We start from the raw sequence: 21,840 nt of genomic DNA, 5'->3' as shown, positions 1-21,840 counted from the left end.
ACGAGTGAAAATAAACAGTAGCCAGTGGTAATGCATTAGTTCACAAGCAGCGGTGCTAGGAAATGTCTCGTGCCGCAGCGCTTGCGGCTCATGGCACTGCGCTAGGACCAGGGTGCTGTAAGAAATCCGACAGTCATTGCATTGAGTTATGTTCCCTGTTCAGTACAGTAGCGAGCTGGAGCAGGATCATATCCCCCGTCGTCACATGGATCGCTGGGCTTCCGCTGCCTGTACATGAAAACACCCAGTTGCCATTGTATGATACGGAAACAGGGAGGGGGGTGTCGAGCATTAGCGCGTGTACAAAATCAACAGTCTCTGTGTCAACCAAAAGGTATAACTGGGAATTAAAAGAGGAGGGGGAGGGAGAAACATTTCAACAACTGTTGGACTAGTGCATGTGCGTGTGGTAGTGTGTCTTGAATCCTAGCCGTGTGTGGTGCACCCTGTACGGGCTGCGCAGGGGCGGGGGTGATCGAGGATGTGGTGTCGCTGCGGCCGCGGGGTGGAGGCGGGGGGGGGAGGAGGCAGCGGGGGGGGGGAAGGGCAGCGGCGGGGGGCGGCAGGGGACATCGCTCGGTGTGCAAGAGCTCGGTAGTCGGGGCTGGCGGCGGGGGGGAATGAGGGGGGGAGGGGGGGGCGCGGCAGTGGGGGAGGAAGGGGGGGGACGCGGCAGTGGGGGGGGGGGGCAAATTCCGTGACCTATATGGACAGCAAGCGACAGGGCCCCTTCTATTCCGCGTCAGGTTGGCATTCTATACCGGCCCGGGCGCATGCCCTGTGGTACGCGATCAGGGTAGCGTCCCAGTCTTGGGCGATCGGGTATTTCCGTAGGCCAGTGGTCTCCTCTCTGTGTAGTGACACACTCTCCGCACTGGCCCAGTTGCCAAAAGAGCGACGCCAGTCTGCAGGGCGCGGTGGGTTGGCGTTTTTCCACCGTTTCGTAATGAGGCGTTTAGCCGTAATGAGGCCTAAGTCCCAAAAGCGTGCCCGCAGCTTGGTCTGCTTGGTTCTCCTGTAGAGCCCCAGTAGGCATACTTCCCACGTCTTGGGGAGAGTTTCGCCCGAGGCCGCCGTCAGCGTGTCAGTGACCGCTGACCAGTACGAGGCGAGGTGGGCGCAGTTCCAGAGTGCGTGCAGGAAGTCTGAGTCTAGGAGGCCGCATCTGGGACATGCCGACGAAGTGAGTCCGAAATAGCGATTCAGTTTGTCAGGAGACAAATATGCTCGATGAATGATATAATATTGGATGGTTTTAAATCGCGCGTTTCGGGGAACATTTCTAGCGCCCGCTAATATTGCGGTCCATTGTTTGTCCGTCCAGTCGGAGCCTCGGTCGGTCGTCCACTTCCCCCTCAGCCTTTGGGAGGAGAATAGAGTATGGGTGTGTAGTGCCTGTGCCAGCCAGTGCACTATATGAGACCCATTGCCCATCACGTGCAGGTACTGGATGAGAAGATGAGTGGGCGGTTCTTGGCTCATGTCACCCCATGCCTTCGTCAGTTCATGTAGGAGTCCGGCGTGTGCCAGGAATTGACCCACTGGCAGCTCGGTGTCTGCGGTCAGGGTCTCGAAGGGCAGCAGCACTCCGTCGCTATATAGGCCGCTCAGGTCGTCCAGGTCTGCCGCCGTCCAGCTGCGTAGCGCAGTCGAGGAAAGTATGCTAGTGCCCAAGGGAGTTCCCAGTAGTGGCAGGTTCGGAGCGTAGGGCACTGTGCCTTTGGTAAGTCTGAGGGCCCGCGCAAAGCACCGCTTCGCGATCGCCACATGGACTTGTGTGGGGTGTCGCCCCTGCGTTAGGGGGTGGAAGAGTGTGAGCACCTGCACGGGGGACAGAGTGGTATCAGCCGTGGCCGTGTCTATCAGGTTCTTGCCGCTCAGCCAGTAAGCGACCCATTGTAGCTGGGCTGCTAAGTAATATAGCTCCTGGTTGGGGACGGCTAAGCCTCCAGCGTCCGTGGCCGCATATAGAGTCTTTAACGCTACCCGTGGTCTCCCTTTGTTCCAAATAAGGCGCCTGGTGAGAGTTTCCAGCCCTCTGAATATGCGCGCTGGCACATACACTGGCAGGTTAGCATAATAATAGAGGAGCCGGGGGAGCAGTATCATTTTGGTCAGTGCCACTCTGGCCGGCACATTCAGCGGGAGGGAGTTCCAGAACGTGACCTGGGCCGTGAGTGAGGATATAGCCCTCACCAGGTTACCCTCCAGGAGATCCACGGGGTCTCGATATATCAAGATCCCTAGGTACCTGAATACCGTCGGGTGCCATCGGAGCGTCTCCCCCATCATGCGCACCTCACATTGCGGCATCTCGCTACTGAATGCGTAGGTTCCCGATTTGGCCCAGTTAACGCGGAGCCCCGACATATCTCCGAATGTACGGAAGATGTCCGCGATTGCCTCAGGTATGCATGTGAGATCTCTGACATACAGTAGTAGATCATCGGCATATAGAGACACCGAGTGTATGCCGTCCGCTAGTGGGATGCCCCATGTGGTGCCGGAGGTGCGGAGCAGTTCCGCCAATGGCTCCATCGCCAGGGCGAATATCATAGGGGAGAGGGGGCAGCCCTGTCTGGTACCCCGCCCAATGCGGATCCTGTCGGAAAACAACCGCCCAGTCCGGACACGCACTTCGGGCGCCTGATAGAGGAGCCCCACCATCTGGATATAGGCTTCGCCTAGTTCGTATTTCTCAAGGACTCGGAGGAGATACGGCCATTCCACCGAGTCGAACGCTTTTTCCAGATCGAGCACGATGCACCCTGAACGCGGCCAGGTAGGGGTTGCATACCGTTGGATCTTAAAAAACCGGCGTAGGTTGTAGGACGTGCTCCTGGTGGGCACAAAGCCATTTTGATCAGCGTGCACCAGCGTGGGGACCAGCGGTGCAAGTCTCCGGGCGAGCGTCGCGGCTAATATTTTATAATCGGTGTTGAGGAGTGCCAATGGTCTGTATGAGCCAAGTTCGGTCGCCTCCCTACCTGGTTTCAGCAGAGAGACCAGGTTAGCTTCGTTTAGGGACGCTGGGAGCTCAGCATCTTCCAATGCCGCCTTATACATTCTCAGCAGTTCTGGTATTAGCACCAGTGAGTAGGCTTTGTAGAACTCTGCCGGGAGCCCGTCAGGGCCCGGCGCTTTGCTATTGGAAAGGGAGAAAATCACGTCCCGTAGTTCCTCACCGGTAATTGCAGCACCCAGCTCCGCCTGGTGGGCAGCAGTAGCTGTTGGGAGCTGCAGGGTCGTTAGATAGTCCACGATCTCCACCACGGTGGCCTGCAGCCGTGTGTTATACAGGGACTTGTAATGTGACGTGAACGCCTCGTGGATCTGTGTCTGGGTGTAGACCTCGACGCCTTGGGACGTACGGATCGATAGGACCGGCGCAGACTGCGCGTCCTGCCGTATCAGCCACGATAGCAGTCTGCCAGGTTTGTCCCCCGCGTTGTGAGTGCGCGCGGAGTGGGCCGCGAAGTTAATGTTCTTTAGGCGCTCCATCAACGCAGCGTGATCTGCCCTGGTCGAGATCAGCTGGGAATCATCGCCTCCCGTCGCCTCCCGTTCTTTATCCAGTAGCGCCTCCTCCACCCTTATCAGATCCCTCTCCACCTGGCCTCGCAGGCCCGCCTGAACACTGAGGCAGCCTCCCCGGGTGACCGCCTTGAAGGCGTCCCACTCAAGTCTCGGGGAGGAGGTCGAGTCGGTGTTGTCTTCAAAATATTGAATGATTCTCCTGGACATCTCCTCCCGGAATGGCGGGTCGAGTAGGAGGTCCGGCTGTAAGCGCCATGTGGGTACGGGCGGACGTGGGCGCCGCCATCCATAGACCAGTGTGTGCGGGTTATGGTCCGAGTGCGTCCGTCCCAGATAGTCAGCGTCAGTCACGGAGGAAATCAGGTCGCGGGACAGCATGTATCGGTCCAACCTAACATGCAGAGAATGGGCTCCCGAGTAATAGGAATACACCCGGGCGGTGGGATTCCTGACTCGCCAGGCATCGTGCAGGTTCCATTGTGTCGCCCAATCGGTTAGGGCCCTGGAAGTCGCTTGCGCTGGGGCGATCGCTGCTGGGGGGGACGAGCGGTCAAGGGAAACATCTAGTACGCAGTTGTAATCCCCGCCCACCATCAAGGGTACGTCTGGCCAGGGCGCAATTACTGCCGACAAGCGCGTGAAGAATTTCCCCTGTTCCACATTGGGTGCGTATATGGAGGCTATGACAATTTGCTGTCCGTCTAGTCTGCCCTGTATGAAGACGTAGCGTCCCTCGGTGTCGATATTGCTGTGTGTTAGTGCGAATGGAACCCCAGGTCTGACCCAGATCAGGGTCCCCCGCGCGAACGCTGAAAAGGTCGTGGCGTATATCTGCCCCCTCCACCTACGGCGAAGTGCGGCCACCTCAGCGGCGACTAGGTGTGTCTCCTGCAGTAGTGCAATCTGGACCTGATGTCGCCTAAGGTATGAGTACACCTGGTATCTACGTGAGGGTGTGTGCATGCCCCTGACATTCCAGGTACAAAATTTAACCGTAGCCATCACAGTATGCATCGCGCTCAAGCACCCAGCCCCCCCCTCCCAACCCCCAGCCCACCCCACCCACACACACACAGCGGCCGCGGACAGTGGCTATTGTTACCCCTCGCCCACTCCCACAGTCCCAGGGATGCACGTTGTAGCGTTGCAATGTCCACACTAGTCTCAAAAGGAAGAACTTTAACAGAAACATAATACCAAAAGGGCAACGACAGAACGAGTCGCCGCCCAAACGCTCTATCGAGCTTAATCAATCCGTGAGTTCAATGGGGGGATGACGAAGTTCAGCACGTGAGTAAAGCAAGTGAGTTCAAGTCGCCAAGAGAGCTGTGGCAGCTCCCCTCCACGGGCAGTATGTCTAGGGGCACCAAATGTCAGTGGCAGTGTCCGCAGACAAGTCAGGGTTCCCAATGTCGCTGGTCTCGGATAGTCCACCCCTGGGGGGGGATCCCATCTGCTACTTCCTCAGGGGGGGCCACTCACCTCTAGGGGTCCGTCCACCCCACCAGATGCTTGCTCCCAGTGACGTGTCAATGGGACCGCTCCAACCCCTCTCTCGGTGTCACGGCGGGCCGTGCCGGGCCGGTAGGTGGGGGGATCAGGAGTGGAGCTCAGATCACGGAGATGGGGCTGTATGTAGCTGCCGTGGGTCTCAGAAGTGCTGTTGTGGACTCCCGGACAGGTCAGCCTTAAAAGTGACCAAACTGTCCCAGGATGCCAATCGCAATGCCCAGGCCTGGGCTAGGTTGAGGAGGGTCGTTTATGCTATCAGATCCGATGTTTGGGGTGTGACATCCGGCAAGCCCTCAGTGTTTGAGTCATCTGGCAGTCCGTACATGAAATCGTCGTCCTCGCTCCCGCGTGATCTTGGGCTTGCGTTGGAGATCAGGATGGGCGATTGTGAACCACTGATCTCAGCCGTTCTCCGGATGGCCTCTCGATGTTCAATCAGTATTTGCTCTGGGGTGGGTCCGATTTCTGCGTCTGTGGTCGGCGACCCGGGCCTCGAGACGTGTCGTTGTCTCCGCCTGCGGGTACCTCGATTTCGGCGCTGCTCCTTCGGCGCAGGTACGTAGTTCGCATCCACTCCTGAATCCAGCCAGGCCGCCGCCGCCTCTGGAGTATCGAAGAAGTGGGTTTTGTCCTGCGCCACCACTCTGAGACGTGCTGGGAACAGCAAGGAGTACTTGAGAGCCAGGCGCCTGAGCCGTTGTTTCACCTCGAGGAACGATTGACGCCGGCGCTGGACCTGAATGGTGTAATCAGGGAAGAACATCACCTTGGCGTTGTCCACCTGTATGTCCGACAGTTTCCGCGTTTCGCGGAGAATGGCGTCCCGGTCACGGTAGTTCAGCACCCGCATGAGCATTGGCCTCGGGCTGGAGCCCTCCGGGGGTGGACGGGATGGTACTCTGTGCGCCCTTTCCACCACAAAATGCGGTGACAGGGTGCCTTCTGGTAGGAGCTCCCTGAGCCAGATCTCCATATGTTCCGCAGTCTCCCTCCGTTCCCATCGTTCCGGCAGGCCCACTATGCGTACATTGTTTCTTCTGGCCCGACCTTCAGCATCCTCCGCTCTATCCTCGAGGAATTCCACCCGGTTGAGTAGGTCACGGACGTGTTTATCTGTCTGCGTCAGCTTGGGTGTGGTCTCCGCCATCGTTTGCTCCAAGGCCGTGGTGCGGTCGGACAGTTTCTTGTGGTCCGCTCGAAGGAGCGTTAAGTCCACAGCCACTTTATCGATCCTGTTCTCCAGTGACGTACGGGTGAGCTGCATGGATTCCTCCAGGCGTTCCATGGCCGCCAGCATAGTGTCCAGTTTGGAGGCGGTTTGGTCAGCCTCTGTGTTCTTCACCATCTTTCCTTTGCTCAGTGTCCCACCGGTGCCGGTCTTCGCTCTGGTCCCCCCTGACATGTGGGTGGTCGTCACGGGTAGGCAGCCGGTCAGGCAAGCTTTCACGGCGAACGCTGTTGGGGCCCGTGCGTACTAGCCTCTCCTGGTCAGGCCGTCCGCTCAGCCCGTGCCGGGCGGTGTGCGGGATCCTGGATGTCACCTGACGTTGCGTGGGGCACCGTGGAGCTCGGTGCCGGATTAGCTGAGGTGGAGAATGCGGAGCTGTTCTGGGTTCTCACCCGCGTGGGCCTGGGCAGGTCCCCTGGTGTAAGGTCGATTGTTGGATGGGCTGTCTCGACGTGGTCACGGTCCGTGTGTCGCGTGGGCCGAGCTCTTCAGCACTGGATGGGTCCGACGTTGACCAGCGGCTGTATCTGTACAGCGGGTGGGTTCCGGTGTCCAGGAGGTGGGGCCACCCAGCTACCGTCGCCGATCATTCAGGCCCAGGGGCGACGTCGATAGTGCGGGTCACCAAGCAGTGGAGTGCGATAGTCCTCCGGCTCCCGCTAGTTTTGGCGGGAAGTCCCCAGCGCCGGCAGGCAGGGCGGGTCAGCAGTGCAGGGCGCCGCGGGTCAGTGTGGCGTGCCTGCTTGTAGTCTCTGGGATCCCCGCGCCGTGGGTTCACCGGGGGTACCGGGCGCTGTGGTACTGTCTCGTCCCCCTCGCTGGGCCAGTGACAAGGCGGCGGGCGAGTGTGAGGGTCCAGGGGGCAGAGCGGGTCAGTTGTTGCTGTGGTCTGCCGGGAGCCAGGGGCAACGCTGATCAAATGGACCCCCAGGTGTCCGAGTGGTCCCCCTCTCCGGTGCTCGCAGGGCCTGGCAGGATGCCTCCAGGGTCGGTCGGCAGGGCGGGCCGATTTCACCGCCTGCCGTGGGCCAGGGTTGGATGCCTTGCAGCTGAATCTGGGGCCCCTGCACGGCTGGAGCGCTGGTGGGCGGCCGGCGTTGCGGCGCGGTCTCCTTCCCCTCCGGATCGCGCCGGGGAGTGCACACGTGTTGCGGCCTACCTCGTTGGGCCGGATCCCCGGTCTTGGGTAGATGGGGCCGCCGACCGGAAGTGAGCCCTGGGCGGGCAGGTGCAGCAGCAGCCGACGGTCGGGGGGTCCGGTGCTCCGATCCTCCTGAAATTTTCAGGGATGGCAGGGCAGGTCCCCGGGTGCACTCGGTCCGAGTTTGGGCCCGAATGCACCGGAATTGAAGGAGAAATCGCCCGTGGAAGGGGAGCCTCGCTCGGAGCTCTACCCGGGCACGTCCTCTTACATCGAGCTCTTGGCCACGCCCTCTCCAGTGACATCATACTCATGCAGCTGCAATGGCCGAATGGTTAAGGCGTTGGACTCGAAATCCAATGGGGTTTCCCTGCGCAGGTTCGAATCCTGCTTGCAGCGTAGTATGATTTTGCATGAACACCATTTGGTTTAGTTAAGGAAATGTTCACTTCTCGTTATGCAATCCTCATCAAGTCACAGAGTTAAATGGCAAAAACTCAAACTAGATGTAAACATTAAAACAATTTCCACACCTAGGAAGTATTTAGAGAGCAGGTGGCTCGGAAGGGTTTGTAGTCTGGACCTATCCTGCCTGATCTAGACAAGTTACGAAATGAGTAATTTTTTTTATGAAGCGTGTCTTGTTTAGGCTTTTGGACTCTTTCTGAGTACACTTAAGGGCCCGTTGCCACCGCCGTAATATATAGAAACGAGGGTAGAAATGTGCAGTGATTGATTACCGCTCATCTGTGCCCTGTCACTCATTTTGAGTGATGCATATTGCTATTTTTATTAATTGTTTGAAAGTATGCGAAATAAGTGAGGACAACAGGGCTCTGCTGGTATGTGCCCCGTCCTTCCGTTACTTTATTTTTTAGGTCTCGACCTGACATGAGTAGCGCATGGCTCGTATACGACAACAGTGACATCATACTCACGCAGCTGCTATGGCCGAGTGGTTAAGGCGTTGGACTTGAAATCCAATGGGGTTTCTCCGCGTAGGTTTGAATCCTGCTTGCAGCGGCATGAGATTTTGCATGAACACAATTTGGTTTAGTTAAGTAAATGTTCACTTCTCATTACGCAATCCTCATCAAGTCACAGAGTTAAACTGCAAAAACTCATACTAGATGTAAACATTGAGACAATTTCCACACTCAGGAAGTGTTTTAGAGAGCAGGTGGCTCGGAAGGGTTCGTAGTCTGGACCTGTCCTACCTGATCTAGACAAGTCATGAAAAGAGTACTTTTTTTATGAAGCGTGTCTTGTTTAAGCTTTTGGACTCTTTCTGAGTACACTTAAGGGCCCGTTGCCACCGCCGTAATATAGGGAAACGAGGATAGAAATGTGCAGTGATTGATTACCGCTCATCGGTGCCCTGTCACTCACTTTGAGTGATGCGTATTGCTATTTTTATTAATTGTATCAAAGCATGCAAAATAAGTGAGGACAACAGGGCACTGCTGGTACGTGCCCCGTCCTTCTGTTACTTTATTTTTTATGTCTCGGCCTGACGTGAGTAGTGCATGGCTCGTATACGACAACTGTGACATCACATTCACGCAGCTGCGATGGCAGAGTGGTTAAGGCGTTGGACTTGAAATCCAATGGGGTTTCCCCGCGTAGGTTCGAATCCTGCTTGTAGCGTCATGAGATTTTGCATGAACACCATTTGGTTTAGTTAAGGAAATGTTCACTTCTCGTTACGCAATCCTCATCAAGTCACAGAGTTAAATGGCAAAAACTCAAACTAGATGTAAACATTGAGACAATTTCCACACCCAGGAAGTGTTTTAGAGAGCAGGTGGCTCGGAAGGGTTCGTAGTCTGGACCTGTCCTGCCTGATCTAGACAAGTCATGAAAAGAGTACTTTTTTTTATGAAGCGTGTCTTGTTTAAGCTTTTGGACTCTTTCTGAGTACACTTAAGGGCCCGTTGCCACCGCCGTAATATAGGGAAACGAGGATAGAAATGTGCAGTGATTGATTACCGCTCATCGGTGCCCTGTCACTCACTTTGAGTGATGCGTATTGCTATTTTTATTAATTGTATGAAAGCATGCCAAATAAGTGAGGACAACAGGGCACTGCTGGTACGTGTCCCGTCCTTCTGTTACTTTATTTTTTATGTCTCGGCCTGACGTGAGTAGTGCATGGCTCGTATACGACAACTGTGACATCATACTCACGCAGCTGTGATGGCCGAGTGGTTAAGGCGTTGGACTTGAAATCCAATGGGGTTTCCCCGCGTAGGTTCGAATCCTGCTTGCAGCGTCATGAGATTTTGCATGAACACCATTTGGTTTAGTTAAGTAAATGTTTACTTCTTGTTACGCAATCCTCATCAAGTCACAGAGTTAAACGGCAAAAACTCAAACTAGATGTAAACATTGAAACAATTTCCACACCTAGGAAGTGTTTTAGAGAGCAGGTGGCTCGGAAGGGTTTGTAGTCTGGACCTATCCTGCCTGATCTAGACAAGTTACGAAATGAGTAATTTTTTTTTATGAAGCGTGTCTTGTTTAGGCTTTTGGACTCTTTCTGAGTACACTTATTGGCCCGTTGCCACCGCCGTAATATATGGAAACGAGGGTAGAAATGGTCAGTGATTGATTACCGCTCATCTGTGCCCTGTCACTCATTTTGAGTGATGCATATTGCTATTTTTATTAATTGTATGAAAGTATGCGAAATAAGTGAGGACAACAGGGCACTGCTGGTATGTGCCCCGTCCTTCCGTTACTTTATTTTTTAGGTCTCGACCTGACATGAGTAGCGCATGGCTCGTATACGACAACAGTGACATCATACTCACGCAGCTGCGATGGCCGAGTGATTAAGGCGTTGGACTTGAAATCCGATGGGGTTTCCCCGCGTAGGTTCGAATCCTGCTTGCAGCGTCATGAGATTTTGCATGAACACCATTTGGTTTAGTTAAGTAAATGTTTACTTCTTGTTACGCAATCCTCATCAAGTCACATAGTTAAACTGCAAAAACTCAAACTAGATGTAAACATTGAGACAATTTCCACACCCAGGAAGTGTTTTAGAGAGCAGGTGGCTCGGAAGGGTTCGTAGTCTGGACCTGTCCTACCTGATCTAGACAAGTCATGAAAAGAGTACTTTTTTTTATGAAGCGTGTCTTGTTTAAGCTTTTGGACTCTTTCTGAGTACACTTAAGGGCCCGTTGCCACCGCCGTAATATAGGGAAACGAGGATAGAAATGTGCAGTGATTGATTACCGCTCATCGGTGCCCTGTCACTCACTTTGAGTGATGCGTATTGCTATTTTTATTAATTGTATGAAAGCATGCAAAATAAGTGAGGACAACAGGGCACTGCTGGTATGTGCCCCGTCCTTCTGTTACTTTATTTTTTATGTCTCGGCCTGACGTGAGTAGTGCATGGCTAGTATACGACAACTGTGACATCATACTCACACAGCTGCGATGGCCGAGTGGTTAAGGCGGTGGACTTGAAATCCAATGGGGTTTGCCCGCGTAGGTTCGAATCCTGCTTGCAGCGACATGAGATTTTGCATGAACACCATTTGGTTTAGTTAAGTATATGTTTACTTCTTGTTACGCAATCCTCATCAAGTCACATAGTTAAACGGTAAAAACTCAAACTAGATGTAAACATTGAGACAATTTCCACACCCAGGAAGTGTTTTAGAGAGCAGGTGCCTCGGAAGGGTTCGTAGTCTGGACCTGTCCTGCATGATCTAGACAAATCATGAAAAGAGTAATTATTTTTTTATGAAGCGTGTCTTGTTTAGGCTTTTGGACTCTTTCTTAGTACACTTAAGGGCCCGTTACCACCGCCGTAATATAGGGAAAAGAGGGTAGAAATGCGCAATGATTGATTACCACTCATCTGTGCCTTTTCACTCACTTTGAGTGATGCATGTTGCTATTTTTATTAATTGTATGAAAGCATGCAAAATAAGTGAGGACAACAGGGCACTGCTGGTACGTGCCCCGTCCTTCTGTTACTTTATTTTTTGGTCTCGGCCTGACATGAGCAGAGTATGGCTCGTATACGACAACAGTGACATCATACTCATGCAGCTGCGATGGCCGAGTGGTTAAGGCGTTGGACTTGAAATCCAATGGGGTTTCCCTGCGCAGGTTCGAATCCTGCTTGCAGCGTAGTGTGATTTTGCATGAACACCATTTGGTTTAGTTAAGGAAATGTTCACTTCTCGTTACGCAATCCTCATCAAGTCACAGAGTTAAATGGCAAAAACTCAAACTAGATGTAAACATTGAAACAATTTCCACACCTAGGAAGTGTTTTAGAGAGCAGGTGGCTCGGAAGGGTTTGTAGTCTGGACCTATCCTGCCTGATCTAGACAAGTTACGAAATGAGTCATTTTTTTATGAAGCGTGTCTTGTTTAGGCTTTTGGACTCTTTCTGAGTACACTTAAGGGCCCGTTGCCACCGCCGTAATATAGGGAAACGAGGATAGAAATCTGCAGTGATTGATTACCGCTCATCGGTGCCCTGTCACTCACTTTGAGTGATGCGTATTGCTATTTTTATTAATTGTCTGAAAGCATGCAAAATAAGTGAGGACAACAGGGCACTGCTGGTACGTGCCCCGTCCTTCTGTTACTTTATTTTTTAGGTCTCGACCTGACATGAGTAGCGCATGGCTCGTATACGACAACAGTGACATCATACTCACGCAGCTGCGATGGCCGAGTGGTTAAGGCGTTGGACTTGAAATCCAATGGGGTTTCCCTGCGTAGTTTTGAATCCTGCTTGCAGCGGCATGAGATTTTGCATGAACACCATTTGGTTTAGTTAAGTAAATGTTCACTTCTCATTACGCAATCCTCATCAAGTCACAGAGTTAAACTGCAAAAACTCAAACTAGATGTAAACATTGAGACAATTTCCACACTCAGGAAGTGTTTTAGAGAGCAGGTGGCTCGGAAGGGTTCGTAGTCTGGACCTGTCCTGCCTGATCTAGACAAGTCATGAAAAGAGTACTTTTTTTTATGAAGCGTGTCTTGTTTAAGCTTTTGGACTCTTTCTGAGTACACTTAAGGGCCCGTTGCCACCGCCGTAATATAGGAAAACGAGGATAGAAATCTGCAGTGATTGATTACCGCTCATCGGTGCCCTGTCACTCACTTTGAGTGATGCGTATTGCTATTTTTATTAATTGTCTGAAAGCATGCAAAATAAGTGAGGACAACAGGGCACTGCTGGTACGTGCCCCGTCCTTCTGTTACTTTATTTTTTGGTCTCGGCCTGACATGAGCAGAGTATGGCTCGTATACGACAACAGTGACATCATACTCATGCAGCTGCGATGGCCGAGTGGTTAAGGCGTTGGACTTGAAATCCAATGGGGTTTCCCTGCGCAGGTTCGAATCCTGCTTGCAGCGTAGTGTGATTTTGCATGAACACCATTTGGTTTAGTTAAGGAAATGTTCACTTCTCGTTACGCAATCCTCATCAAGTCACAGAGTTAAATGGCAAAAACTCAAACTAGATGTAAACATTGAAACAATTTCCACACCTAGGAAGTGTTTTAGAGAGCAGGTGGCTCGGAAGGGTTTGTAGTCTGGACCTATCCTGCCTGATCTAGACAAGTTACGAAATGAGTCATTTTTTTATGAAGCGTGTCTTGTTTAGGCTTTTGGACTCTTTCTGAGTACACTTAAGGGCCCGTTGCCACCGCCGTAATATAGGGAAACGAGGATAGAAATCTGCAGTGATTGATTACCGCTCATCGGTGCCCTGTCACTCACTTTGAGTGATGCGTATTGCTATTTTTATTAATTGTCTGAAAGCATGCAAAATAAGTGAGGACAACAGGGCACTGCTGGTACGTGCCCCGTCCTTCTGTTACTTTATTTTTTAGGTCTCGACCTGACATGAGTAGCGCATGGCTCGTATACGACAACAGTGACATCATACTCACGCAGCTGCGATGGCCGAGTGGTTAAGGCGTTGGACTTGAAATCCAATGGGGTTTCCCTGCGTAGTTTTGAATCCTGCTTGCAGCGGCATGAGATTTTGCATGAACACCATTTGGTTTAGTTAAGTAAATGTTCACTTCTCATTACGCAATCCTCATCAAGTCACAGAGTTAAACTGCAAAAACTCAAACTAGATGTAAACATTGAGACAATTTCCACACTCAGGAAGTGTTTTAGAGAGCAGGTGGCTCGGAAGGGTTCGTAGTCTGGACCTGTCCTGCCTGATCTAGACAAGTCATGAAAAGAGTACTTTTTTTTATGAAGCGTGTCTTGTTTAAGCTTTTGGACTCTTTCTGAGTACACTTAAGGGCCCGTTGCCACCGCCGTAATATAGGAAAACGAGGATAGAAATCTGCAGTGATTGATTACCGCTCATCGGTGCCCTGTCACTCACTTTGAGTGATGCGTATTGCTATTTTTATTAATTGTCTGAAAGCATGCAAAATAAGTGAGGACAACAGGGCACTGCTGGTACGTGCCCCGTCCTTCTGTTACTTTATTTTTTGGTCTCGGCCTGACATGAGCAGAGTATGGCTCGTATACGACAACAGTGACATCATACTCATGCAGCTGCGATGGCCGAGTGGTTAAGGCGTTGGACTTGAAATCCAATGGGGTTTCCCTGCGCAGGTTCGAATCCTGCTTGCAGCGTAGTGTTATTTTGCATGAACACCATTTGGTTTAGTTAAGGAAATGTTCACTTCTTGTTCGCAAACCTCATCAAGTCACAGAGTTAAATGGAAAAAACGCAAACTAGATGTAAACATTGAGACAATTTCCACACCCAGGAAGTGTTTTAGAGAGCTGGTGGCTCGGAAGGGTTTGTAGTCTGGACCTGTCCTGCCTGATCTAGACAAGTCATGAAAAGAGTACTTTTTTTTATGATGCATGTCTTGTTTAGGCTTTTGGACTCTTTCATAGTACACTTAAGGGCCTGTTACCACCGCCGTAATATAGGGAAAAGTGGGTAGAAACATGCAGTGATTGATTACCACTCATCTGTGCCCTTTCACTCACTTTGAGTGATGCATGTTGCTATTTTTATTAATTGTATGAAAGCATGCAAAATAAGCGAGGACAACAGGGCACTGCTGGTACGTGCCCCGTCCTTCCGTTACTTTATTTTTTTGGTCTCCGCCTGACATGAGCAGAGCATTGCTCGTATACGACAACAGTGACATCATACTCATGCAGCTGCGATGGCCGAGTGGTTAAGGCGTTGGACTCGAAATCCAATGGGGTTTCCCTGCGCAGGTTCGAATCCTACTTGCAGCGTAGTATGATTTTGCATGAACACCATTTGGTTTAGTTAAGGAAATGTTCACTTCTCGTTACGCAATCCTCATCAAGTCACAGAGTTAAATGGCAAAAACTCAAACTAGATGTAAACATTAAAACAATTTCCACACCTAGGAAGTGTTTTAGAGAGCAGGTGGCTTGGAAGGGTTTGTAGTCTGGACCTATCCTGCCTGATCTAGACAAGTTACGAAATGAGTAATTTTTTTTATGAAGCGTGTCTTGTTTAGGCTTTTGGACTCTTTCTGAGTACACTTAAGGGCCCGTTGCCACCGCCGTAATATATAGAAACGGGGGTAGAAATGTGCAGTGATTGATTACCGCTCATCTGTGCCCTGTCACTCATTTTGAGTGATGCATATTGCTATTTTTATTAATTGTATGAAAGTATGCGAAATAAGTGAGGACAACAGGGCACTGCTGGTATGTGCCCCGTCCTTCCGTTACTTTATTTTTTAGGTCTCGACCTGACATGAGTAGCGCATGGCTCGTATACGACAACATTGACATCATACTCACGCAGCTGCGATGGCCGAGTGGTTAAGGCGTTGGACTTGAAATCTAATGGGGTTTCTCTGCGTAGGTTTCAATCCTGCTTGCAGCGGCATGAGATTTTGCATGAACACAATTTGGTTTAGTTAAATAAATGTTCACTTCTCATTACGCAATCCTCATCAAGTCACAGAGTTAAACTGCAAAAACTCATACTAGATGTAAACATTGAGACAATTTCCACACTCAGGAAGTGTTTTAGAGAGCAGGTGGCTCGGAAGGGTTCGTAGTCTTGACCTGTCCTGCCTGATCTAGACAAGTCATGAAAAGAGTACTTTTTTATGAAGCGTGTCTTGTTTAAGCTTTTGGACTCTTTCTGAGTACACTTAAGGGCCCGTTGCCACCGCCGTAATATAGGGAAACGAGGATAGAAATGTGCAGTGATTGATTAACGCTCATCAGTGCCCTGTCACTCACTTTGAGTGATGCGTATTGCTATTTTATTAATTGTATGAAAGCATGCAAAATAAGTGAGGACAACAGGGCACTGCTGGTACGTGCCCCGTCCTTCTGTTACTTTATTTTTTATGTCTCGGCCTGACGTGAGTAGTGCATGGCTCGTATACGACAACTGTGACATCATACTCACGCAGCTGCGATGGCCGAGTGGTTAAGGCGTTGGACTTGAAATCCAATGGGGTTTCCCCGCGTAGGTTCGAATCCTGCTTGCAGCTTCATGAGATTTTGCATGAACACCATTTGGTTTAGTTAAGTAAATGTTTACTTTTTGTTACGCAATCCTCATCAAGTCACAGAGTTAAACGGCAAAAACTCAAACTAGATGTAAACATTGAGACAATTTCCACACCCAGGAAGTGTTTTAGAGAGCAGGTGCCTCGGAAGGGTTCGTAGTCTGGACCTGTCCTGCATGATCTAGACAAATCATGAAAAGAGTAATTATTTTTTTATGAAGCGTGTCTTGTTTAGGCTTTTGGACTCTTTCTTAGTACACTTAAGGGCCCGTTACCACCGCCGTAATATAGGGAAAAGAGGGTAGAAATGCGCAATGATTGAATAACACTCATCTGTGCCTTTTCACTCACTTTGAGTGATGCATGTTGCTATTTTTATTAATTGTATGAAAGCATGCAAAATAAGTGAGGACAACAGGGCACTGCTGGTACGTGCCCTGTCCTTCTGTTACTTTATTTTTTGGTCTCGGCCTGACATGAGCAGAGTATGGCTCGTATACGACAACAGTGACATCATACTCATGCAGCTGCGATGGCCGAGTGGTTAAGGCGTTGGACTTGAAATCCAATGGGGTTTCTCTGCGCAGGTTTGAATCCTGCTTGCAGCGTAGTGTGATTTTGCATGAACACCATTTGGTTTAGTTAAGGAAATGTTCACTTCTTGTTCGCAATCCTCATCAAGTTACAGAGTTAAACTGCAAAAACTCAAACTAGATGTAAACATTGAGACAATTTCCACACTCAGGAAGTGTTTTAGAGAGCAGGTGGCTCGGAAGGGTTCGTAGTCTGGACCTGTCCTGCCTGATCTAGACAAGTCATGAAAAGAGTACTTTTTTTTATGAAGCGTGTCTTGTTTAAGCTTTTGGACTCTTTCTGAGTACACTTAAGGGCCCGTTGCCACCGCCGTAATATAGGGAAACGAGGATAGAAATCTGCAGTGATTGATTACCGCTCATAGGTGCCCTGTCACTCACTTTGAGTGATGCGTATTGCTATTTTTATTAATTGTCTGAAAGCATGCAAAATAAGTGAGGACAACAGGGCACTGCTGGTACGTGCCCCGTCCTTCTGTTACTTTATTTTTTGGTCTCGGCCTGACATGAGCAGAGTATGGCTCGTATACGACAACAGTGACATCATACTCATGCAGCTGCGATGGCCGAGTGGTTAAGGCGTTGGACTCGAAATCCAATGGGGTTTCCCTGCGCAGGTTCGAATCCTGCTTGCAGCGTAGTGTGATTTTGCATGAACACCATTTGGTTTAGTTAAGGAAATGTTCACTTCTTGTTCGCAATCCTCATCAAGTCACAGAGTTAAATGGAAAAAACTCAAACTAGATGTAAACATTGAGACAATTTCCACACCCAGGAAGTGTTTTAGAGAGCTGGTGGCTCGGAAGGGTTTGTAGTCTGGACCTGTCCTGCCTGATCTAGACAAGTCATGAAAAGAGTACTTTTTTTTATGATGCATGTCTTGTTTAGGCTTTTGGACTCTTTCATAGTACACTTAAGGGCCTGTTACCACCGCCGTAATATAGGGAAAAGTGGGTAGAAACATGCAGTGATTGATTACCACTCATCTGTGCCCTTTCACTCACTTTGAGTGATGCATGTTGCTATTTTTATTACTTGTATGAAAGCATGCAAAATAAGCGAGGACAACAGGGCACTGCTGGTACGTGCCCCGTCCTTCCGTTACTTTATTTTTTTGGTCTCCGCCTGACATGAGCAGAGCATTGCTCGTATACCACAACAGTGACATCATACTCATGCAGCTGCGATGGCCGAGTGGTTAAGGCGTTGGACTCGAAATCCAATGGGGTTTCCCTGCGCAGGTTCGAATCCTGCTTGCACCGTAGTATGATTTTGCATGAACACCATTTGGTTTAGTTAAGGAAATGTTCACTTCTCGTTACGCAATCCTCATCAAGTCACAGAGTTAAATGGCAAAAACTCAAACTAGATGTAAACATTGAAACAATTTCCACACCTAGGAAGTGTTTTAGAGAGCAGGTGGCTCGGAAGGGTTTGTAGTCTGGACCTATCCTGCCTGATCTAGACAAGTTACGAAATGAGTAATTTTTTTTATGAAGCGTGTCTTGTTTAGGCTTTTGGACTCTTTCTGAGTACACTTAAGGGCCCGTTGCCACCGCCGTAATATATGGAAACGAGGGTAGAAATGTGCAGTGATTGATTACCGCTCATCTGTGCCCTGTCACTCATTTTGAGTGATGCATATTGCTATTTTTATTAATTGTATGAAAGTATGCGAAATAAGTGAGGACAATAGGGCACTGCTGGTACGTGCCCCGTCCTTCCGTTACTTTATTTTTTTGGTCTCCGCCTGACATGAGCAGAGCATTGCTCGTATACGACAACAGTGACATCATACTCATGCAGCTGCGATGGCCGAGTGGTTAAGGCGTTGGACTCGAAATCCAATGGGGTTTCCCTGCGCAGGTTCGAATCCTACTTGCAGCGTAGTATGATTTTGCATGAACACCATTTGGTTTAGTTAAGGAAATGTTCACTTCTCGTTACGCAATCCTCATCAAGTCACAGAGTTAAATGGCAAAAACTCAAACTAGATGTAAACATTAAAACAATTTCCACACCTAGGAAGTGTTTTAGAGAGCAGGTGGCTCGGAAGGGTTTGTAGTCTGGACCTATCCTGCCTGATCTAGACAAGTTACGAAATGAGTAATTTTTTTTATGAAGCGTGTCTTGTTTAGGCTTTTGGACTCTTTCTGAGTACACTTAAGGGCCAGTTGCCACCGCCGTAATATATAGAAACGAGGGTAGAAATGTGCAGTGATTGATTACCGCTCATCTGTGCCCTGTCACTCATTTTGAGTGATGCATATTGCTATTTTTATTAATTGTATGAAAGTATGCGAAATAAGTGAGGACAACAGGGCACTGCTGGTATGTGCCCCGTCCTTCCGTTACTTTATTTTTTAGGTCTCGACCTGACATGAGTAGCGCATGGCTCGTATACGACAACAGTGACATCATACTCACGCAGCTGCGATGGCCGAGTGGTTAAGGCGTTGGACTCGAAATCCAATGGGGTTTCCCTGCGCAGGTTCGAATCCTGCTTGCAGCGTAGTGTGATTTTGCATGAACACCATTTGGTTTAGTTAAGTAAATGTTTACTTCTTGTTACGCAATCCTCATCAAGTCACAGAGTTAAACGGCAAAAACTCAAACTAGATGTAAACATTGAAACAATTTCCACACCTAGGAAGTGTTTTAGAGAGCAGGTGGCTCGGAAGGGTTTGTAGTCTGGACCTATCCTGCCTGATCTAGACAAGTTACGAAATGAGTAATTTTTTTTTATGAAGCGTGTCTTGTTTAAGCTTTTGGACTCTTTCTGAGTACACTTAAGGGCCAGTTGCCACCGCCGTAATATATAGAAACGAGGGTAGAAATGTGCAGTGATTGATTACCGCTCATCTGTGCCCTGTCACTCATTTTGAGTGATGCATATTGCTATTTTCATTAATTGTATGAAAGTATGCGAAATAAGTGAGGACAACAGGGCACTGCTGGTAAGTGCCCCGTCCTTCCGTTACTTTATTTTTTAGGTCTCGACCTGACATGAGTAGCGCATGGCTCGTATACGACAACAATGACATCATACTCACGCAGCTGCGATGGCCGAGTGGTTAAGGCGTTGGACTTGAAATCCAATGGGGTTTCTCCGCGTAAGTTTGAATCCTGCTTGCAGCGGCATGAGATTTTGCATGAACACAATTTGGTTTAGTTAAGTAAATGTTCACTTCTCATTACGCAATCCTCATCAAGTCACAGAGTTAAACTGCAAAAACTCATACTAGATGTAAACATTGAGACAATTTCCACACTCAGGAAGTGTTTTAGAGAGCAGGTGGCTCGGAAGGGTTCGTAGTCTGGACCTGTCCTGCCTGATCTAGACAAGTCATGAAAAGAGTACTTTTTTTATGAAGCGTGTCTTGTTTAAGCTTTTGGACTCTTTCTGAGTACACTTAAGGGACCGTTGCCACCGCCGTAATATAGGGAAACGAGGATAGAAATGTGCAGTGATTGATTACCGCTCATCGGTGCCCTGTCACTCACTTTGAGTGATGCGTATTGCTATTTTTATTAATTGTATCAAAGCATGCAAAATAAGTGAGGACAACAGGGCACTGCTGGTACGTGCCCCGTCCTTCTGTTACTTTATTTTTTATGTCTCGGCCTGACGTGAGTAGTTCATGGCTCGTATACGACAACTGTGACTTCATACTCACGCAGCTGCGATGGCCGAGTGGTTAAGGCGTTGGACTTGAAATCCAATGGTGTTTCCCCGCGTAGGTTCGAATCCTGCTTGTAGCGTCATGAGATTTTGCATGAACACCATTTGGTTTAGTTAAGGAAATGTTCACTTCTCGTTACGCAATCCTCATCAAGTCACAGAGTTAAACTGCAAAAACTCAAACTAGATGTAAACATTGAGACAATTTCCACACCCAGGAAGTGTTTTAGAGAGCAGGTGGCTCGGAAGGGTTCGTAGTCTGGACCTGTCCTGCCTGATCTAGACAAGTCATGAAAAGAGTACTTTTTTTATGAAGCGTGTCTTGTTTAAGCTTTTGGACTCTTTCTGAGTACACTTAAGGGACCGTTGCCACCGCCGTAATATAGGGAAACGAGGATAGAAATGTGCAGTGATTGATTACCGCTCATCGGTGCCCTGTCACTCACTTTGAGTGATGCGTATTGCTATTTTTATTAATTGCATGAAAGCATGCAAAATAAGTGAGGACAACAGGGCACTGCTGGTACGTGCCCCGTCCTTCTGTTACTTTATTTTTTATGTCTCGGCCTGACGTGAGTAGTGCATGGCTCGTATACGACAACTGTGACATCTTACTCAAGTAGCTGCGATGGCCGAGTGGTTAAGGCGTTGGACTTGAAATCCAATGGGGTCTCCCCGCGTAGGTTCGAATCCTGCTTGCAGCGTCATGAGATTTTGCATGAACACCATTTGGTTTAGTTAAGTAAATGTTTACTTCTTGTTACGCAATCCTCATCAAGTCACAGAGTTTAACGGCAAAAACTCAAACTAGATGTAAACATTGAAACAATTTCCACACCTAGGAAGTGTTTTAGAGAGCAGGTGGCTCGGAAGGGTTTGTAGTCTGGACCTATCCTGCCTGATCTAGACAAGTTACGAAATGAGTAATTTTTTTTATGAAGCGTGTCTTGTTTAGGCTTTTGGACTCTTTCTGAGTACACTTAAGGGCCAGTTGCCACCGCCGTAATATATAGAAACGAGGGTAGAAATGTGCAGTGATTGATTACCGCTCATCTGTGCCCTGTCACTCATTTTGAGTGATGCATATTGCTATTTTTATTAATTGTATGAAAGTATGCGAAATAAGTGAGGACAACAGGGCACTGCTGGTATGTGCCCCGTCCTTCCGTTACTTTATTTTTTAGGTCTCGACCTGACATGAGTAGCGCATGGCTCGTATACGACAACAGTGACATCATACTCACGCAGCTGCGATGGCCGAGTGGTTAAGGCGTTGGACTCGAAATCCAATGGGGTTTCCCTGCGCAGGTTCGAATCCTGCTTGCAGCGTAGTGTGATTTTGCATGAACAGCATTTGGTTTAGATAAGTAAATGTTTACTTCTTGTTCGCAATCCTCATCAAGTTACAGAGTTAAATGGAAAAAACTCAAACTAGATGTAAACATTGAGACAATTTCCACACCCAGGAAGTGTTTTAGAGAGCAGGTGCCTCGGAAGGGTTCGTAGTCTGGACCTGTCCTGCATGATCTAGACAAATCATGAAAAGAGTAATTATTTTTTTATGAAGCGTGTCTTGTTTAGGCTTTTGGACTCTTTCTTAGTACACTTAAGGG

The 21,840-nt window shown here is 49.3% G+C and overlaps 18 non-coding genes across 18 annotated transcripts; all 18 read left to right on the top strand.

Moving 5' to 3' along the window:
- Window positions 1-7,735: 7,735 nt before the first annotated feature.
- TRNAS-CGA (transfer RNA serine (anticodon CGA)) lies at window positions 7,736-7,817 on the top strand. The gene has a single exon. It is a non-coding gene; the product is annotated as a tRNA-Ser (tRNA).
- A 1,166-nt stretch (window positions 7,818-8,983) lies between these two features.
- TRNAS-UGA (transfer RNA serine (anticodon UGA)) lies at window positions 8,984-9,065 on the top strand. Its single transcript has one exon. It is a non-coding gene; the product is annotated as a tRNA-Ser (tRNA).
- Window positions 9,066-9,608: 543 nt separating this feature from the next.
- Window positions 9,609-9,690, top strand: TRNAS-UGA (transfer RNA serine (anticodon UGA)). Its single transcript has one exon. It is a non-coding gene; the product is annotated as a tRNA-Ser (tRNA).
- Window positions 9,691-10,234: 544 nt separating this feature from the next.
- Window positions 10,235-10,316, top strand: TRNAS-UGA (transfer RNA serine (anticodon UGA)). The gene has a single exon. It is a non-coding gene; the product is annotated as a tRNA-Ser (tRNA).
- A 543-nt stretch (window positions 10,317-10,859) lies between these two features.
- Window positions 10,860-10,941, top strand: TRNAS-UGA (transfer RNA serine (anticodon UGA)). The gene has a single exon. It is a non-coding gene; the product is annotated as a tRNA-Ser (tRNA).
- Window positions 10,942-11,485: 544 nt separating this feature from the next.
- Window positions 11,486-11,567, top strand: TRNAS-UGA (transfer RNA serine (anticodon UGA)). The gene has a single exon. It is a non-coding gene; the product is annotated as a tRNA-Ser (tRNA).
- Window positions 11,568-12,733: 1,166 nt separating this feature from the next.
- Window positions 12,734-12,815, top strand: TRNAS-UGA (transfer RNA serine (anticodon UGA)). Its single transcript has one exon. It is a non-coding gene; the product is annotated as a tRNA-Ser (tRNA).
- Window positions 12,816-13,981: 1,166 nt separating this feature from the next.
- Window positions 13,982-14,063, top strand: TRNAS-UGA (transfer RNA serine (anticodon UGA)). The gene has a single exon. It is a non-coding gene; the product is annotated as a tRNA-Ser (tRNA).
- Window positions 14,064-14,605: 542 nt separating this feature from the next.
- Window positions 14,606-14,687, top strand: TRNAS-CGA (transfer RNA serine (anticodon CGA)). The gene has a single exon. It is a non-coding gene; the product is annotated as a tRNA-Ser (tRNA).
- A 1,165-nt stretch (window positions 14,688-15,852) lies between these two features.
- Window positions 15,853-15,934, top strand: TRNAS-UGA (transfer RNA serine (anticodon UGA)). The gene has a single exon. It is a non-coding gene; the product is annotated as a tRNA-Ser (tRNA).
- A 544-nt stretch (window positions 15,935-16,478) lies between these two features.
- TRNAS-UGA (transfer RNA serine (anticodon UGA)) lies at window positions 16,479-16,560 on the top strand. Its single transcript has one exon. It is a non-coding gene; the product is annotated as a tRNA-Ser (tRNA).
- Window positions 16,561-17,101: 541 nt separating this feature from the next.
- TRNAS-CGA (transfer RNA serine (anticodon CGA)) lies at window positions 17,102-17,183 on the top strand. Its single transcript has one exon. It is a non-coding gene; the product is annotated as a tRNA-Ser (tRNA).
- Window positions 17,184-17,725: 542 nt separating this feature from the next.
- On the top strand, window positions 17,726-17,807 carry TRNAS-CGA (transfer RNA serine (anticodon CGA)). Its single transcript has one exon. It is a non-coding gene; the product is annotated as a tRNA-Ser (tRNA).
- Window positions 17,808-18,350: 543 nt separating this feature from the next.
- Window positions 18,351-18,432, top strand: TRNAS-CGA (transfer RNA serine (anticodon CGA)). The gene has a single exon. It is a non-coding gene; the product is annotated as a tRNA-Ser (tRNA).
- A 543-nt stretch (window positions 18,433-18,975) lies between these two features.
- On the top strand, window positions 18,976-19,057 carry TRNAS-CGA (transfer RNA serine (anticodon CGA)). Its single transcript has one exon. It is a non-coding gene; the product is annotated as a tRNA-Ser (tRNA).
- A 1,168-nt stretch (window positions 19,058-20,225) lies between these two features.
- TRNAS-UGA (transfer RNA serine (anticodon UGA)) lies at window positions 20,226-20,307 on the top strand. The gene has a single exon. It is a non-coding gene; the product is annotated as a tRNA-Ser (tRNA).
- A 542-nt stretch (window positions 20,308-20,849) lies between these two features.
- Window positions 20,850-20,931, top strand: TRNAS-UGA (transfer RNA serine (anticodon UGA)). The gene has a single exon. It is a non-coding gene; the product is annotated as a tRNA-Ser (tRNA).
- A 543-nt stretch (window positions 20,932-21,474) lies between these two features.
- On the top strand, window positions 21,475-21,556 carry TRNAS-CGA (transfer RNA serine (anticodon CGA)). Its single transcript has one exon. It is a non-coding gene; the product is annotated as a tRNA-Ser (tRNA).
- Window positions 21,557-21,840: the final 284 nt, after the last annotated feature.

The sequence above is a fragment of the Lissotriton vulgaris genome, chromosome 11 (genome assembly GCF_964263255.1).
Source record: "Lissotriton vulgaris chromosome 11, aLisVul1.2, whole genome shotgun sequence".
In the NCBI taxonomy this organism is placed as follows: Eukaryota; Metazoa; Chordata; class Amphibia; order Caudata; family Salamandridae; genus Lissotriton; species Lissotriton vulgaris.
This window is presented reverse-complemented; position numbering and strand designations above follow the sequence as displayed.